The sequence below is a fragment of the Vigna unguiculata genome, chromosome 6, assembly GCF_037176805.1.
Source record: "Vigna unguiculata cultivar grain cowpea cultivar isolate G323 ecotype 2 chromosome 6, ASM3717680v1, whole genome shotgun sequence".
Classification (NCBI taxonomy): domain Eukaryota; kingdom Viridiplantae; phylum Streptophyta; class Magnoliopsida; order Fabales; family Fabaceae; genus Vigna; species Vigna unguiculata.
In genome coordinates, this window is record NC_140797.1 from 29,027,392 (window position 1) to 29,046,941 (window position 19,550).

The following is a 19,550-nucleotide window of genomic DNA, read 5'->3' on the forward strand; positions in this document are numbered from 1 at the left end:
GGTGTAGAGCCAAGAAACTTAAGACTAGGACTTGCTATAGATGGTATGAATCCTTGTGGGAACTTAAGTAGCAAACATAGTGTGAACACAAAAGGCTCATGCTCTACTGTAGATCATACTCCCCCAATACACACACATGACAATTGATGAAATTCGAGATCCCCATGCTCAAGTGCCTTTGCCAACTTCAGAAATCCAATTCTTTGGGGAGGCCTTAGGCACATTTATAGCTTGGCCTAAAGCATTGATGATGTCATACTTTGGCCCACAAAAGGTATCATGACATCATATTCTTAGTATTTCAATCTTACAATTTATAAACTTTTTGATCTTATACATTTCAAAAATCTTTATTTCAGTCCACCCATCCTGAAAAGTAGCAGGTCATGCGTCAACGTGTTATATGTGAAGATGATGACATGGCAAAAGTAGAAGATGAACCTTTGGGGAAGTTGCTCACAATATTACACAAATTGAAAAGAGGACTGGTAGTGCTGGAGTGGGAGTTAGAGTATTTGGCCTCCATTGTCATGTCTCATTGTACATCAATCTGAATGATGCACTAGAGACCGTTGCGGGAGACAAGATGTTAAATATTTCAATTTTACAACTATGGTGCATGTAAGATTTTTTTTATTGTATTCCATATTTAAAACTTGTAATTTATACTTTTTAATTTATACCTAACTGTCTTATTGTAGGTACATGGACAAAGTAATTGTGGAACAAGGTCGAGCTTCCATGTATGGATTCGTTGAACCTCAGACCATTCAAGCTTCTAGAAGCACACCTACATGAAAAGTTATTTGCAAACATTGATGGTTGAGTCAAACAAAGAGATTTACATTGTGTCGTACATTGATGGGTAGGTGTCATTGCTTGTAATATTTTATGAATTATTGTTAATTATTGGACTAAGTACTTGTGATTAATGATAAGTCCCATTGGCATTCTCATAATTTAGGGTAGAATTGTTCAATGTATTATTCTGAGAATACAATTCCTATATACAATGCTAGAATCCTATTTTAGGAAATATAATAATAGCACCTAGACAATCAAATCCCTATGATTCAGGGATACCATCATACACTGCAATTATAATCTGCTAAATAAGGAAATAACAAAACACAAATCCTGACAGATTTAATACAAATAATAAAACAGATTCTAACACTCCCCCTCAAGCTGGTGAATAAGTATTTTCCATTCCCAGCTTGGAAACAATACTCTCAAAGTTGTTGTTGTTCAGCCCCTTCTTTAGAATATCTGCAAGGTTTTCTTGTGAGGAGACATATGGAGTGCAGATCAGACCACTGTCTAATTTTTCTTTGATAAAATGTCTATCAACCTCAATATGTTTGGTTTTATCATGCTCCACTGGATTATGAGCTATGCTAATAGCAGATTTGTTATCACAATAAAGTTTCATTGGTTCATCCAATTTTATCCTTAAGTCTTCCAAGATGATCTTCAGCCAGAGTAGTTCCCATATCCCTTGTGCCATTGCTCTGAACTCTACTTCAGCATTGGATCTGGCTACCACGTTCTATTTTTTACTCCTCCAATTCACAAGATTCCTTCCAAGGAAAGTGCAATATCCCGTAGTTGACCTCCTATCCACAATTGACCCTGCATAGTCTGCATCTGTATATGCTTCTAGACTTACATTCCTATTTCGTTTAAACAAAATTCCCCTGCCTAGGGTTCCCTTCAAATATTGCACAATTCGTAGTGCAGCTTGTAAGTGAACCTCCTTCAGTTGGTGCATGAATTGGCTAACTAGACTCACAACGAATGCAACATCAGGTCTCGTGTGAGATAAATATATCAGTCTACCAACTAGCCTTTGATACATTTCCTTGCCCATTGCAATATCTTCTTCGGTGCTTCCTAATTTCAGGTTTGGGTCAATTGGTGTACTTGTAGGCTTTCATGCTGTCTTACTAGTTTCTTTTAACAAATCAGTGATATATTTTTGTTGAGATATGAATATTCCCTTTTTAGAATGGGCCACTTCAATTCCCAAAAAATACTTCAATTTTCAAAGTTCTTGGCCAGATGTTGGCTTAACTATTGTTGCTCCTCCTTATCATCACTTGTCACTATAATATCATCCATGTAAACCAATAACATTGTTACTCCCCTTGACTTAGAGTGTTTAATGAACTGAGTGTGGTCTCCTTGACTTTTTTTAAAGCCTAGACCTATCATAACTTTAGTAAACCTTCCAAACCATGCTCGTGGTGATTGTTTTAGCCCATACAATGCCTTTTTTAGCTTGCAAACAGTGTTGGCATTTGTTTTTCCACCATGTCCAGGGGGCAATTCCATGTAAATCTCCTCTTCAATTTCTCCATGAAGGAAGGCATATTTAACATCAAATTTTTGCAAGTTCCAATCATAATTAGCTGCTAGGGATAATATCATCCTAACTATATTCATTTTTGCAACTGGAGCATATGTTTCCATGTAATCCACTCCATAGGTTTGAGTGAATCCTTTAGCTACTAACCTTGCTTTGTACCTCTCAATGGATCCATCAGCCTTGTATTTTATAGTATATACCCATTTGCACCCTACCGGTTTTTTCCCATTTGGGAGAGCAACCAAATCCCAAGTACCATTCTTCTCTAATGCTTCCATTTTGGCATCCATGGCTTGTTTCCATTTTTTATCACTAAATGCCTCAGATTAAGAGGTAGGTGTGGTTGTAGTGTTTAGGCTTCTGAGGAAGGCTTTATGGGTAGGTGAGAAGTTTTTAAAGGATAGGTAATTGGCTAGAGGGTATAGTGGCTTGGTGGTACATTTCCTAGTCTCTTTCCTAAGGGCAATTGGAATATCTAGGTTCTCATAAAGTGGTGTTGAACTGGATTCAGGTTCTTGTACATTTGGAAAATCAGAAGTGGATTCAGTGTATATTAAAGGATTAGGGGTAGTTACCTCAAGTAATGTTGGGTTGGATTGTTGGACATGGACAAATTCTAGAATGGCCTTTGTCTTCCTTGTATAAACCATTTTTCCCAAATCATACATCAGCCCCATCTTGAGTGGATTTAGTGGGTTCCTTTTCTGTTGTTACACTTTTAGTCTTTATTTCTGGTTTGAAACTTAAGTCAAGGAGCATAAGGAGTTCATCTTCATTTCTTGCAGTCTCCCCCTGAAGATGAGCTTGGTGGAAGTAACTTTTGTGTTCAAAGAAAGTGACATCTCTTGACACAAAGAATTTTTGAGATGGGGGGTGATATCATTTATGATGAGCGATCCTCAGCGTAGTTAATCGGTGGAAATGCAGCGAAAGCTCGGCTGGGGTTCAGATCACTCTTGTCTCTCACTGAAACACACACACTCGTGGTGTTTGGAACCCTAGGAGGAGATATCCTCATCTAAGGTGAAAGTGAGCTCTGAAATTGGGGATAAACCTCTCAAATTAATCAAAGCTACCGATACAAAGCATGGTTTGCCTTTATATAGGGAAGGCAACCGTGAAAGAAAGTGGAAGAGAAGAAGGAACTAACGGCACTACCGTGTACAAAAGCCCTAACAGAAAATGGGTGAATGGAAGGATGTTAACCCTAACGGCTAGGGGTCGTGTTCCTCGTTTGGTAAAATTTGGCTAGTGAACGCGACTCCAATGGCAGGAGCGTGAAAGAGGCAATGAACCCTAACAAGGCGCTGTGGAAAACACATGAACCCTTAGCAGAGAAGAGAAATAGGGTTGGCACTTTGTTGAGTGTTGGTGGCAATGTTTGGAAGAATTGGGCTCGGACCCAATTAAATTGATGCGGAAGAAATGCTAGTTGATCCGCGTAACGCTTCACGTGATAGTAAATGGCTGCTGATAGAGGCCGAAACAAAATGCTTCTCTATGCGTGCAGAGATATTGGCCTGTTTGGAGAGATGGAAATCTCGACCCATCAAGAAGGAAAAGCTCGTGGTAATCCAGCTAAGGAAATGGATGGACACATAGTCACGTGAATTTTGGAGAAGAATTGGGCCGCAGGCCCAATACCAATTGGGCAGTTTGAAAATAAAAGGCTGCAATAAGCAAAACAAACTCCATTAAAACAATATTTATTTAATTGAAAATAAAGCAATTAAAAGAATTTAAAAAGAAATGGGCCAGGCCATTGGCCCAAGCTGAAAAGCCCTGTAGGGTGATATTCATCAATTTATATCCCTTTTGTGTTGATGAGTATCCTATGAAAACACATTTTGAGGCTCTAGGATCAAGTGTACCTCTATCACCACTATGGATGTGGACAAAAGAGACACACCCAAATATTCTTGGAACAAGGTGGTTGGAAGTGGACACATTAGGTTAAAAGGAGGACAAAATCTCCATAGGGCTTTTGGAAGCTAGAATACTATAAGGTAGTCTATTAATTAGATAACATGCATTGAGAACAACCTCCCCCCAAAACCTTTTAGGAACTTTACGTTGAAAAAGAACAGCTTGTGTTTGGTCTAGAAGGTGCCCATTTTCCCTCTCAGCAATCCCATTTTGTTGAGGTGTTTTAACACAGGATGACTCATGAATGACACCTTCTCTTTGAAAAAAGGAAATAAGCCCATGATTAAAGTAATCCTTGGAATTATTGGATCTAATCCTCTTAATGTTAATACCAAATTGATTTTTTATCATGGAGAAAAAACGTTGAACCACATGGCTGGCTTCAGATTTTTGTTTTAGTAAGAAAACCCATGTGACACAAGTATAATCATCTATAAAGGTAAGAAACCAACGGGCACCAGAAATATTTGGAACAGTTGAGGGACCCCACACATCAATATGAATTAAATAAAAGGGGAAAATGCTCATATTATTACTAACTAGAAAAGGAACACGTTTGTGCTTAGCAATTTCACACACTTCACAATTGAGACTTGCCACATCTAATTTGCTAAAAAGGGAAGGGAATAACATTTTTATGACCCTAAAGGAAGGATGTCCAAGGCGACAGTGATGTAGGAAGACCTTCTCCATGTTGGTCTTTATTGAATCAGAGAAAAAAAAAGGTGTTATTTTTCAGGTCTAAGGGTAGATTTGGATGGTCCAAGAATACAAGCCATTACATTCTCTAGCATGTCCAATCGTCCTCCCCGAGTACTTGTTCTGTAGAATACAAACATTGTCATAAAAGATAACATTACATGAGAGATCTTATATGAGCTTTTTTATGGAAATCAAACTAACAGGCAGTTTAGGAATATGAAGGACATTTTTTTGGGTTATGGATGGGCTTATTTGGAATTCTCCTTGACCTGCTGCAATCATCAGAGAGCCATCAGCTGTGGATATTTTCTTGTTGCTAGGGCAAGGGGTGTAAGAAGAGAAATGTTTAGGTTGGGGTGTCATGTGGTCGATAGCCCCAGAATCTAGTATCCAATATGGGTTATAGTTTTTATTTGAGGCATTAAGTCCAAAAGAAGGAAACTTACCAAACGTACCTGAATATGCCAGAGAACAACTACCTGGAGACTTATCTAACTTGTTGAGGAATGATCTCATATGCTCTACTTCATCCTGGTTAAGGTCAATCACTCTTCCTCTGTTTTCTTCATTTGTTGCAGCTCCTATGTGTGCTTATCCTTCCTTTCTAATGTTGTCTCCTTTTTTACCCCACTCCTTGTCACGATTTTGGGATCCCCAATCTCTACTAGGTGGCCTTCCATGCAGCTTCCAACATTTATCACGAGTGTGGCGAGGCTTGTTACAAAAGGTACACCATACTCCTTCACCTTTCTTCTCCATATTGGTTATTCCCCCTTTTGTTTGGTCGGCCATCATGACTGATTCGGAAGCTACTATGGCTGAATTTTACATGGTTGGGGTTTCTAACATTATTCCCCTTCTACTTTCACAATTTCTGACCATAGCTACTATTTCATTAATTCATATGATTTTTTCTTTTCCAAGTATTTGGGCTCTCACTTGATCAAAATTAGAATTAAGCCCCACTAGGAAATCATAGGCTCGATCTTGCTTAATATACTCTTTGAGCATTGCTGAATCATCTGGGCACTTTGCTTTTATGACCCTGTAATGGTCTAATTTCATCTATAGTGATTTGAGTTGATTGGCATACTCTGTAACAGCCTTGTTTCCCTGTTTGGCAGCGATAGTCTTCACCTTCACATCATATATTTGAGCAGCATCTTTAGCTTTTGAGTATGTCTGCTCCATGGCATTCCAGATCTCCTTTGCAGAATTAAGAAACATACAAGTATCAGTGATTTCTAGGACCATGGAGTTCGACAGCCATGCCATGATCATAGAGTCCTATTCATTCCATTTTGTATATCTGGGATCTTCTTCTTTAGGAGTATCGTCAGTCAAGTGGTTAGCTTTCCCTTTACCTTTCAAAGTTCTGTGAATAAGCTGGGCCCATTTCAAATCATTCTTCCCAGTCAATCGGTAGGCAGTGTTGAGGTTCTGCAGTTGTTCTTGAGTGTTTTGTGACACAGTGTTCACAACTTCAGCAGTTTGTTCTGCCATGTCCACGTATTGCAGCCAATAGCAATTTGATTGTTGCGAGAAAAAAAACACAACAGTAGCAATGAAGAACACGACAACAAAAAAGAAGGTTGTGTTGCGAAAAACATACGACAGCAACAATGAAGAACACAACAGTAGCGACAATGAAGGCTGACTACCTTAAAAAAATGATTGACAGCATTGAAGGCTGTTCTGAAACCTGAAGGGGATGGTGGTAGCAATGAAGGCTGTTGTCTAGGGTTTTGGTGTGCGTAGTCAGAGGCGGCTCCCAGAATGTGAGAGCTTTGATACCATCTAATAATTTAGGGTAGAATTGTTCAATGTATTATTATGAGAATACAATTCCTATATACAAGGCTAGAATCCTATTTTAGGAAATATAATAATAGCACCTAGACAATCAAATCCCTATGATTCAAGGATACCATCATACACTACAACTATAATCTGCTAAATAAGGAAATAATAAAACACAAATCCTGACAGATTTAATACAAATAATAAAACAGATTCTAACAGGCAACTATTGGTCATCATTCCAAATCAATGCACGGTTGTATGGTTTTGTTCATTGCATTGGAAGATTAAACATACTTTGAAAAACATGTTACAAGAGTAAGTGTTACTTTTTTTTTTTCATATCATGTACTTAGTTATATTAAAACTAACCTATATTTTATGTTTCCAAAATTTCATTAGAGTTGTGGGTAAGCCCAAAGCACAATAGATTAAAGTATTATACCCAAAGGTTGTAACTCATTCATTTAGCTAGTTATTAATTTTCATATGTCAACTTATGAACTTGATATGTGATTATTTTTTGTCATCTTTAGTGTAACAAGCAAGAAGATTCATGGGAATGTGGGTATTATGTAATGTCTTAGATAAGAACAATCATTTGAGCTGTAATTAAAGATGATTGGATAAAGGTAATAATATATGTATATATCTTTAAGATATTATAAATCATATCAAACTTTAAACAATAATATTCATGTATAATGAATTTGTATTATTTTTTCAGCGCTTCAAGAATCCATCACCTATCGGATGACACTATCCAGACATTAAGATAGAAGTGGACAACATATTTATTGGAACAATGGAGTTATGACCCACAATAACATTCAAATTTTATTTTAAACATTTTGTAGGACAACAATTTGTTGATGAAACTTTTAGTTTTGTGGTAATGTAAAAGTTTAGACAACTTTTTACAATTATTAGTTAAAATTGTAAATTGACCACGTTATTAGAATATAATGTGAACTGTTCTGGAATTTTTCTGTTTGTCAGGTTTGGAAAATTGTAATTACAGCAAAACTTAAAAAAAAATAGCTGAGATTGGCGTCTGTCTTTGCACTAACAGACTTCAAAGGACGTCAGCTATAGCACTGCCCCATGTCTTTTGACGTCTGTCAGTGCGAGGACAGATGTCAATTTTAGCTATTTTTCCCCTCTAGATGGTGCGTCAATATAAGGGACGTCGGTCACTCCTATTTCTGACGTTAAGTAACGTCAATTTCAGACATTTTTAACGTCACCCAATATGACGTCACTATTTTCACATACGTCAAAAATTGAAAATAACATACGTTATAAAGACTTTTTTGTGTTAGTGTCAAATCCATATTTTCTACAAAAAATAATTTCAATATTAATAAATCTATTTACCATTAACTATAAAATTGATTATAATTTCAAAATTATTCAAAATCAAGGTTACCAATCATTTAAATTTAGATTAAGCTGTAGAATGTCAAAAATGAGTTAAAATCTTCAATTAGTTCAACTTAAACGTTTAAGTTAGAGTATTCATCTATTTTTTTATAGCCGAGTTAAAGCAAATTTGTTTAATTTTTGTAAAAAAACTCGTACAGATTTAATTTCCTTCATATTAGCTTTACTTTTATAATTGTACTTATAAATCTAATCTGAGTGCTTATTCACTTTTCATATTAGCTTAACTTTTATAATTGTACTTATAAATCTAATTAGAGTCCTTGTTTACTTCATATTCTTCTACGCATATAGTCTAAATGTGTTCTAAATAAAGAAATAAATAATTTATTTAGTTTTCCAATTTCAATAATCGCCTCTTTCTTTTATTTTCTCTAAATTTGAAATTGTATCCTCCTCTTTTCTTCTCCTTTGGGTTTTTATATGGAGAACTGATTCTTAAAAATCAATTCATAAAATCAAGATGAAACAATACGGATTGAGTTTAAAGTTGATCACATACTTCAAATTTGTTCTTCTTCTCTCTAGTTTTGAATTTGCATTTTATTATAACAATTTGCATATTTTATTTTTTAGAGATCAAATTAGAATTAATTGAATTAATATTAATTTGATAATTAAATACATATCAAATTGTAAAGTCCTCTTTATTTTCTACCCTTATTTTAAAGGCCCACCCTAAATTAGTTGGGCCTAAAGGCTGACCCTTAAGGTGCCAAAGACCATAAAGCAGCCAAAACACTCTCATTCAGCTCTCACTTTGCCAACAACCACCTTACACTCTTCAAAAGCTTTGCTAGGGTTTGAGTGAGCTCCCCTATTTTTCCTCTCCGTTGAACGATTCCCTCCAAGTAAGTTGAGCTCTCTACGTTCCCTTCTTTTCTTCAAGCTTTAGTATGTCATAGCTCATTTTCGTTCATCCCTTACTGTTTTCAGTTTCGTTGTTTGCTTTCGCTTTAGGTGTTAGTCCGCTAAGGATCTCATTCGCTTGAGTTAGCTTTTTCCAGGTAAGGGAAGCTAGAACTCCTTTTTCTTTGAAATACAATATACTTATTTTTGTTCTGGAATGAGTATGTTTGATTACTATGGTGCTACTTTTTTTTTACACTGCATATTTTTCATAAAATGAAGGTTCCTACTTCGTTAACACATAATTCTTGACTTTGACCGGTTGGATCTTGAATCGGAGCTCTATAGTGAGAGTAGTTTTTATCGCAAGGTCACTGTAGTTTGGTTATTGACAACACTGCACACTTTTCGTAAAATGAAGGTTCCTGCTTCATTAACCGTTGGATCGAGTTGATATTTTAACAGCGGATCCTTAACACGTAGTTTTTGACTTTGACCGGTCTGATCTTGAATCAGTGCTCTGTAGTGAGAGCAATGTTTATCGCAAGATCATTGTAGTTTGGTTGTTGACAACATTGACCTTTGTTGATTGTTTGACACATAACTTTCTTTATAGTTATTCAATTAAGTTGGTTCTTGTTTCATCTAGTTCTTGATTAAATCATATTTAATTTGAATATAAATACAAACTTTTTGGAGCTTTACACAAGCTGTAGGTTTATTTCTAAAATCCCAAAATCATTTGCATAATGTGTTGTTAAGTTGGATTGCTATGTTAAAGCATGAGATGAGTGAATATGCATGAGTAAAATGGTTTATGGGTTGTGAATGATGAGTTTCATGATCTTGGCGTGTAATGAATATGAGATGGTTAGTTATAAAAATGACATGGAATTGGTATGAGCAATAATGTTATATTGATTGATGGAACATGATATTGGTGTGGTCAGGACGTAATTCCACGATAGTTTCGTTGTGGTGCCTCATTGTTTAGGGCGTAATTCCATGAATCTCTATATGAGATCTCATGGTGGTGCCTCATTTGGTCAGGACGTAATTCCATGACCCCTGTTAGTGGGAGTTCATGGTGGTGCCTCATTTATATAATTTAGTATGGATTCAAGGTAAGGATTGCATCCTAACACTCTAAAGAGTCAGTTAGTCTCATATAGAGTGTACTGACTCCAGTGGTGAAAGTAGCATGAGGCTTGGAACACTTTAAGGGCTAACCTTCTGTGGGGGGGATGAAACACTATAACAATTAGCTTAGTAGAGCAGCTCGGTAGAGCAGTAAAGGCCACCACAAGTGCAAACATTCGCTGAATCCGACTAATTATATGTATCCAGATGAGTCGTGTCTTGAGTCTTAGTGTATTGTTTGCGAGTCATCACATGATTGGTTAATGTATGTATCTTTAACTATGAAAATGTATGAATTGTATGATAAAACATTTTTCTACGGTAGCTTACCCTTTCTGCTTGTTTGTATGTTCTATGTATGGTTTTCTCTTTTTGCGATGATCATCAATTTATTGATGTGAGCAGATACGAGAACTCCTTGTGGTCAACAGGGTAATGGAGATTTCGCTGCCTATCGCAAGTTGTCGCCCGAGCGAAGGCCTTCTACCTGAGCGAGAGTGATCTCGCCTAAGCGAGATGGTTTAGCTTAAGCGAGGACTCGTGGATACTCCAATGCTCTATGTTTCCAATCTCGCCCAGGTGAGAGGTTTTAGCTTGAGCGAAAGGCTCCTGTCGCCTGAGCAAGAGCTCTGCAGCTTGAGCAAGATTGACAACAGATTGATTTTAAATTACTTGTTGCTTCAATGATTGATTGATTTACTCCTTAAAGCATGAAGTATGATACCATGCATGATTTATTTGATGTAATGAGACTAAAATCGATGAGTTTAGTATGAAATGTTGTGTGAGTATGTGAAGTTGTGATGTTTAAGGAATTTCAAGGAGAAGTTCTATGTGGTGGTGTTTTAGTGTATGTAATGACATAAGGACTTGGTATTGGTTGGTATTGTAACGTCCTAGCCGGAAATTACTTATTTAAAATAAAAAGAAAGAAAATAATAAAACTGCATTTATCATTAAGTACTTTCCTAATCGCGGGAAATTTAAAATCCAATGTCAACGCGCCAATAATAACTAACAACCGCATCGTTCAATTATTACAAACATAACCGTTTCTCAAAATCATTACAAAAATAGTTCATGAATTGAACTAATAAAACTCCCATGGTTGATCCCTACCCCGACTCTATGCATCTGCACGCTCACTTGCATCAACATTTACTCCCATGTAACAAGTTATATGATCATCGTCAAACACATACAGATAGGGTGAGCTCAGTTAAAATAAACAACACAACATAAGAAAAACATCTCAAAATTTAAATCCTGTGTTAGCATTTCTCATTTCTTAGTTCCTCCACTTCCAACCCTTACGTTTAGATTCTCTTGATCTTTGCTGCACGAGTGTCTACTCGCCCCTCCGACTACAGGCCACCACCTAATAGTCCACACATGGGAATAAATTGCCACGACCACAATCTGCGACACCAAGTGAAGTTCCCCAAAACGAACTGAAGTCCGTAGTTGTCCCCAAACTACCAACTCTATCAGATGCACTAAAGAGGGCAATCATTCGAAACCTCACCGTACAAGCCACGATCTCACACACTCCATTGGACTTCTTCAACCACTAGGCTACAACCAAGAGTGGCCATGTGTTACCCCAATACAAGTTACACTCGCAATTGGGCCCCCAACCAAAGCATCATATCATGACACTCATCCAAAGCTATGTAGAAATCCTCCTCATGAACCAACTCTACACCCAAAACCGCCTAGCGCGCCTCTCGCGTCGCTAGGCGGAACTTGAGTCCAAACCGCCTGAAGGGCATCTCACACCGTTAGGTGCCACACGTCTTACAGTAGTCTTGTCACACCGTCACCGCTTGGCGGGATCCACCCTGTCATCGCCTGCCATTGTTTTGGAACTCTATCGCCTGGCGACTCGCCCCGCGCCGCCAGGCGCCATACCAATAACGTAATTCTACTAGTTTTGGCATTTTCATCACGTCTTAAGGGACCCCAATTATACAATCCATCAATCTTAGCAAAACTCACACTATTTCAGACATCATGTTATGTCTAACACACAATTACACGCATATAACCCATGCACAAATCAATTATCCTTCCCTTAAACAACTATGGTACACTCTACTACCCAATCATCATGCTACCAGTTAACCATCCCATAATTAGTTGAATCAACAACCCATGGTGCCCTAATTACTGCTTTCCAATAATTACACTCCCTGTTAGTTTTCATAATTCAGTTGTGCTTTATACTTAGATATAATGTGAACAATTATGACTACATTATTTTATCAATGAATACCTATTATCTTCATTATAGATCACCATTCTAATGAGCACATAAGTACAATTCAAAGCATACACTACATCACATACTGTCTAAATATCCGTTCATTATTTCATGCATTTGATTCCCTTCAAACTCACCCTTTTACTCACTACCATTTGCTCCCACACCTGTTTCAAGGAATAAAACCTTTGCCAACTAACCCAAGTCATGTAGAAATCATTCGCAAAACCCCAAAGAACGCAACTCGTAGTTCTCTGCCCTACTGTGTCGCCTGGCGGCAAACTAGGTGCCGCTAGGCGATGCGTAACAATCTAGGTGTTGCCAGATTTCCCCCGCACCCGTCGTGACCCCAAACAATCCCATTTACAGTACCCACCATTATACTGATATAGTTTCAAGTGCATACATCATATATGGTTCATACTTCATTCATATTAACATTATTTCCATAACCCCAATGCATCATTCAAATTCAATGCTTAATCATCACCACCCCAACCTGAACCCTAAATTCCCAAACTCATTCATGGATTCATAAACACGTCATGCGTACATTGAATCTTAGTCCCATAAACACATGAGCACATAAACAATTTTATATTTTTACACAAGGACCCAATTCAAACAGTACAATTTCTCAAAACACAAGCAAGACGAGAACAACTGGCCCAGCCAGTTCGCGTCGCCTGGCAGAACACGCACTGCCGCTAGGAAGTTCATAGGGAAACACCTAGAAATGGGTTATGTGACATGCACCGCCTGGCGATTCATTTGACGCTGCCTGGCGGTTCATTCAACGCCACCAGGTGGTTTCTAGGAATTTCCATAAATACAAATAAAACCCAGACAAAAACAACAGGCAATGTATCATGATCATCAAACATATCATGCAATCATCTAATTAGTATTAAAAACACATAATGGAACTCCCCTAACCTGATATTCAAGCCCTAATTGCCAAAAACTTTGAATATCTTTTTTGCTCCACAATGTCTCCTCTTGATCACCCAAAATTCTGCACTATTCTCTCTCTCTCTCTCACCAACGGATGTTTGACAGACTCTTCCCCTAGTGCACACGAAATTCAAAAGTGTTTTCCTCTCCTAATTACTCTCTTCCCTCCCTTAACTAACCCAATTTAATCTCTTTTAATAAAAAAAATGAAATTCTAACTAAAAGTGTATTCATGGCACTTCAATTTCCATTACTAAGGGTTTCTCTAGCCTCTCCATCTGCTCCTCGGCTAGGGTTCCTACCCTTTCTCATCCATGCCAAAATTTGATTTTTAGCAAAAAGATAATTATTTTACTACACCCAAGATTTGAACACGCAACCATCCAATTTCAAAGTCCATGCATAATCAACTTAACTAATACATGTTTCGTGATATTTTCTATAATTGTAGAAAATTATATCTCCCAACATGCCCAAGCGTATTGTAAAAATAATAATTAATTAAATAACACACAAATGGCATACATAAAACTTGAACCCAAGTCCTCTCACACAATTAAAGTACTCTCAACCATTTGAATTAGTACTTTTCCACATCATGAAAGTTAGCATTTAGTGCCATAAAGACTTCCGCTACCTGCATTTATGAAATAATTATTTATTTAATTATTTAAATATCGTGGTTCTTACAGGTATCCTGAAACTCTAATAATCATTCATGCTCAGATAGAGTAGAATGGATTATGTCGTAATGAGTAGCAAGAGGTCCTAGCCTCTGGACTTGATCAAGTCCTAGGCGCGAAAAGGATTTACCTTGTGAGTGGTTGGGTGATAACCCCTTGAGGCCAAACTCTGCAGAGTTTGAGAATCACACACAGGTGCAAGCCACCAAGAGATCTAATGTCATTGGCATGTATCCGAATAATTGAGTTTAGTGTCAATTGTGTCTTTGTTTACATGTATGCCTATGTGTGTTATGTTGTTAAACTGAGTTAAATTTTCATATGAATATTTCCTTGTTTACATTAGCTTACCCTTGTTTTTTGTGTTTCTGTCATGTGTTGTATGTTTTCCTTTTGTGATGATCACCTTTTCGGTGGGAGTAGATGTGGTTGTAATGTTAGAGGCACTTCTGGAGGATAAGGAGCCATCATTTTAGGTGGGAGCTTTAGCAGTTATCAGTTTAAGTATAGAGTTTATTAGTTTAGTTTAAGTGTATAAGTGATATATTTTTATAGCATATCTTTTGTAAGACTGTATTAATATATTGTGTACACTAGATTATATGTTTGGAACTATGATGGAACTTCCTACTTTTATTAGTTTTAAGCTGCTAAAAATTGGGATGTTACAATAATTACTATTACTATTATTATTAATATTAATAATAGTATTTTTTAAGTATTATTATTATTATTATTAAAATTTACTTCTTTTTTTTTAATTACTATTAACTTTATTCGAAAATCGTTATTAAATCATATATATGATTTTAATTTTTAAATATAATTTTACAAAATTAATAAAAATCAAATAAATACCTTAACAATATTTAAAAACATATTTGGCCTGGTTATACGCATGGTATCAAACTAAAAGTTTTGCCAAAATTTTAATTGTTTATTAAAAATATGTTTTTTTCAAGATCAGGAATAATATTTTTTATTATTACGAAACAAAATTATGATAATTTGAACTTTTCATTAAAGAAGTTGAAAATTATCTAGGACTTATACATGTTATACTCTTGGCATAAATCTTTTTCTGTAGTTATACTATTTGGTAACTTTCTTTAAACATGTTATAGAAAATAGGTTTATGGTTAGGATGAAATTTAGTTGAACAAGGATTTTTAAAAATTAAATACATACCTTAATAATATGTTTTTAAAAATTTGGCCCGTGCATACGTACAGGTCTTGGACTAGAAGTTTTATCAAATGTAACATTTTCATAAGTATGGTTCATTGAGGTTTTGTCAAAAGTTTTATTTATTTTTTACCGAGGAGGTGTTTTTATTCAAGATTAGGAACCATTTTCTTTATTATAAAAAAAATTATGCTTATAGTTTGAACTTTTCATTGAAGAAGTTGAGAATCAACGTATCAAGAGCGGCTCATGAACTAAAGTAAATTTAATAAATGAGGTATTTTATTTACAATTATTTTTTAAGCTTTTTTGAATACAAAATAATTTATTAAATTATTACAATTAATTTCATTTAACATTTTTTTTAATAAGTAATAAGACTAATCCATTTAATCTTTCTTAAAACATTGTTGATCTTAAATAAATTTTTATTATTTTTAGTTTTGAGAAACTAATTCCGCCTTAAGCAAATGACATTAAAATTGTTAACATTATTTTATAAGCTATATATACATTTGAAAAAAATATCTATTCTTTTTATATAATTAAGAATGTCAATTGATTTATCATTTTCCAAACTTATACTTTTTCTTTAGATATTTAATTATGAAAATAAATCAAATCCATTAATATCCAACAAATTATCAAATTTTAAAGATTTTTCAAGGTTTAAACATTTTTCTTTCAAAAATGTACAATCTAGTGACTTTTGTTATAAAATAAAGCTAATAATAGAGGAAAAAAGAAAAGGAAGAATAAAGATCGAGAGAATGTGGAGCAACTTTTATGTCTTTCTTATTAATGATAAAACATGGTCACCCATAAAGAATACAAATGAAATAATTAATACAAAATATTTACATAAAGGGTAATGTAGAGAGTAATGAATATATGAGTATCAATCATATGAGTAATTGTATCAAATCAATTGACAATCATTTATTCATAACAACTTTAATTCTTAGCACTAAATAAAAAACATAAATATCTTCATATGTTTTAAATTGTTCAAATCTATTTGAAGTGTGGTAATTGTTTTATGTACAATATACAAAAGGTAATCAATTCTAAATGATTCTTGAAGAGATTTTACAATTTCATTCTTAATGTTTTCATCAAATTGTTTCTTTATGCATCTAATACATTTTTCACAACTCGATAGTAAGTTTTTCTTTCTCAACTCGATGGTAAGTTTTTTTTTATCCCTTAACTTGAATTATCTTTTTTTTTTTTTATAAAAAACCTAATTTTGAATTACGCTCCAATTAATGTATTATCCATAAGAAGTTTAACCCCTAATATAAGTAATAGTTTTGTAGAAAAAATTCAGTTCCTCATCTCGAAACTCGTAAATCCACCGAAAAACAAAATTGGACAAAAGAAATATATTTTTAATTTTAAAACAAATCCAAAACAGAATAAAAACAACAGCAACACAAATAGAAAGAAAAAACATAATAACCAAAAAAGAAAGTTAAAAAAATGGTACACACAGATACTATGAGATTCAAAGACTTTAATATGTCAAACTCCTAAAAGAAGCACTCTTAGAAGAGAAAAAATTAAGGAGAAGCAAGAGAAGTCACATAGCGATAAAAAAAATAGAATCCAAATTGATTATAAGATAATAAAGATAATTAAACATTCTTATTTTTCGTAAACAAAATTATAGTTTACTAAATAAAGGTTTTAACTTATTAATTATAATTTTTAATACCAATAAAAATTAACACAGTACTAATAATTTAACTTAATTTTATTCTCAAACATAAACTTGTAATTAATTTAGTAAAACTATATTAATAATAAAATATTCTTTTGAGGTTTTTTTTTATTAAACATAGTTTTATAATTAATTTAATAAATGTATATTATTAAATAAAAGAATTTGAGATTTTTTTCTTAAATATAATTTTATAATTAATTTAATAAAAAAATATTAACAGTAAAACAAAATTTGAGGTCTTCTCTATCTAAAAATCTAAAACGAGTGTTTTCCTTATTTTCCTCTTCCACCAACTATAACTAGGACTTATATCGGTTATCTCTTGGCATAATTGTTTTTTAGCTATATTATATGGTAACTTTCTTTTAGACTTGTTTTAGAAAACAGCTTTATGGTTAGGATGGAATTTAGTTGAACAAGGATTTAGGCATTTTAAAAATTAAATAAATGGCTTAATAATATTTTAAAAACAATCTGGCGCGTCAAAGGTCACATTTTCAGATATATGGTTCATCGAGGTTTTGCTAAAAGTTTTATTTTTTATTAAAAAGATGTTTTTATTCAAGATTAGGAATCAATTTTTATTTTTATGATTATAATTACCAAACAAAATTAGGCTCATAATTTGAACTTTTCATTGAAGAAATTGAAAAACAACGGGAACTTATACTTGTTATACTTCTGGCATAATTTTTTTATGTAATTATATTATTTGGTAACTTTCTTTTATACATGTTTTAGAAAATAACTTTATGATTAGGATGAAATTTAGTTGATCAAGGGTTTAGGCTTTTTAAAAATTAATAAATGCCTTCATAATATTCTTAAAAAAATGCAGTTGTGGATACGCATGGGTCGTGGACTAAAAGTTTTGTCAAAGTTAAAATGTTCAGATTTATGGTTCATTTAGGTTTTGCCAAAAGTTTTATTTTTTTTATTAAGAAGTTGCTTTTATTCAAGATTAGGAATCATTTTTCTATTATTACCAAACAAAATTATGCTTATAGTGTGAACTTTTCATTGAAGAGGTTGATAAACAACGAGGACTTGTACCTGGTATACTCCTGGCAAAAATCTTTTTTATGTAGCTAATATCATTTGGTAATTTTCTTTGACATGTTTTAGAAAATAGTTTTATGGTTAGGATAGAATTTAGAACAATTTAACTTCATTTTTCTCTTATTCATTACGTCAATATATTTCAATATATCTCTATCTTTTAGACTATGTATATATTATTCTTTTTATCTTTGATGCGTTGCAGTATGGAAGAACATATATTATTATTATTATTATTATTATAATTCCTCAATTGGTATAAAATAAAACTAATAATAGAGTAAAAAAGAAAAGAAAGGATAGAGAATGAGAGGATGAGGAATAATTTTTCTGTATGTCTTATTACTAATAGGAAGAGTCTTATTTATAGATACAAAATATAATCCATAAAGGATATAAATCAAAATAATTAATACAAATATTTACATAAAGAGTAATGAGAGTAACGAAACATATGAGTATCAATTATACGAGTAATTGCATCAAATCAATGGACGACCATTAATTCATAACAATCCCACTTAAGTGTGCATTGATAAGAAAATGTGTCTCATTAAAACCTTACTAGGAAAACCTCTTTGGGATAAAAAATCTAGTGAAGGAAAAAGAGTACATCATTTTATATTCTTTAATACAATATTGTTCATCACATATGCATAACTCATTAGGTCTGATTATGAATCATTTGATTAAAATAAACTCGTACTCATAGTACCATTAAGGTAACGAATTATATGTTTTACTCAATCCATTTTCTTTTTATAGTTGAATAATTATATCTTGCTTAACAAATTTACAACAAATGCAATATCAGGCCAAATATAATTAGCAAGATGCATTAGTGTTCCTATGATACTAAGATATGGTACTTTTGAACTAAGAAGTTCTTCAACATTCTCTTGAGTTCTCTAAAAGAGCCTTTATCAATATCTAACGCCCTCAAAACCATTGAAGTGCATAATGGATGTGACTTGTCCATTTAGAACCTTTTAAGCACCTTCATTATATAAGTCTCTTGATATACAAAAATACCTTTAAATATCCAATTTCTAATCTCAAACACAAATTTTGTCATTTCAAGATTCTTCATCTCAACTTCTTTCTTTAAACAATTAATTGTCTTTGTGAGCTCATTAAAAGTTTCAACGACGTTTATGTCATATACATAAACAATAATTATGGAAAATTAATTTTCAAATATTTTCATATTAATACAAGGACAAAAAAAAATCATTTCTATACCTTTCTTTTAACAAGTACTAAATAAGGTAGTTATACTACACACATCCTGATTGCTTTAATCAATAAAATGACTTGTTCAATTTTATTGAATAACCCTCTTTAGAATTTGTCTTGTTGGACAAATTAAATCCTTCAAGGATTTTTATATAAATATCATTCTCTAAGAGAACTGTACAAATAGGCTGTAACATCATCTATTAGATGTAAATG

General features: G+C 33.7%; 1 pseudogene; it reads right to left on the bottom strand.

The window, feature by feature from the left end:
* Positions 1-5,081: 5,081 nt before the first annotated feature.
* On the bottom strand, positions 5,082-6,499 carry LOC146885742 (uncharacterized; annotated as a pseudogene).
* Positions 6,500-19,550: the final 13,051 nt, after the last annotated feature.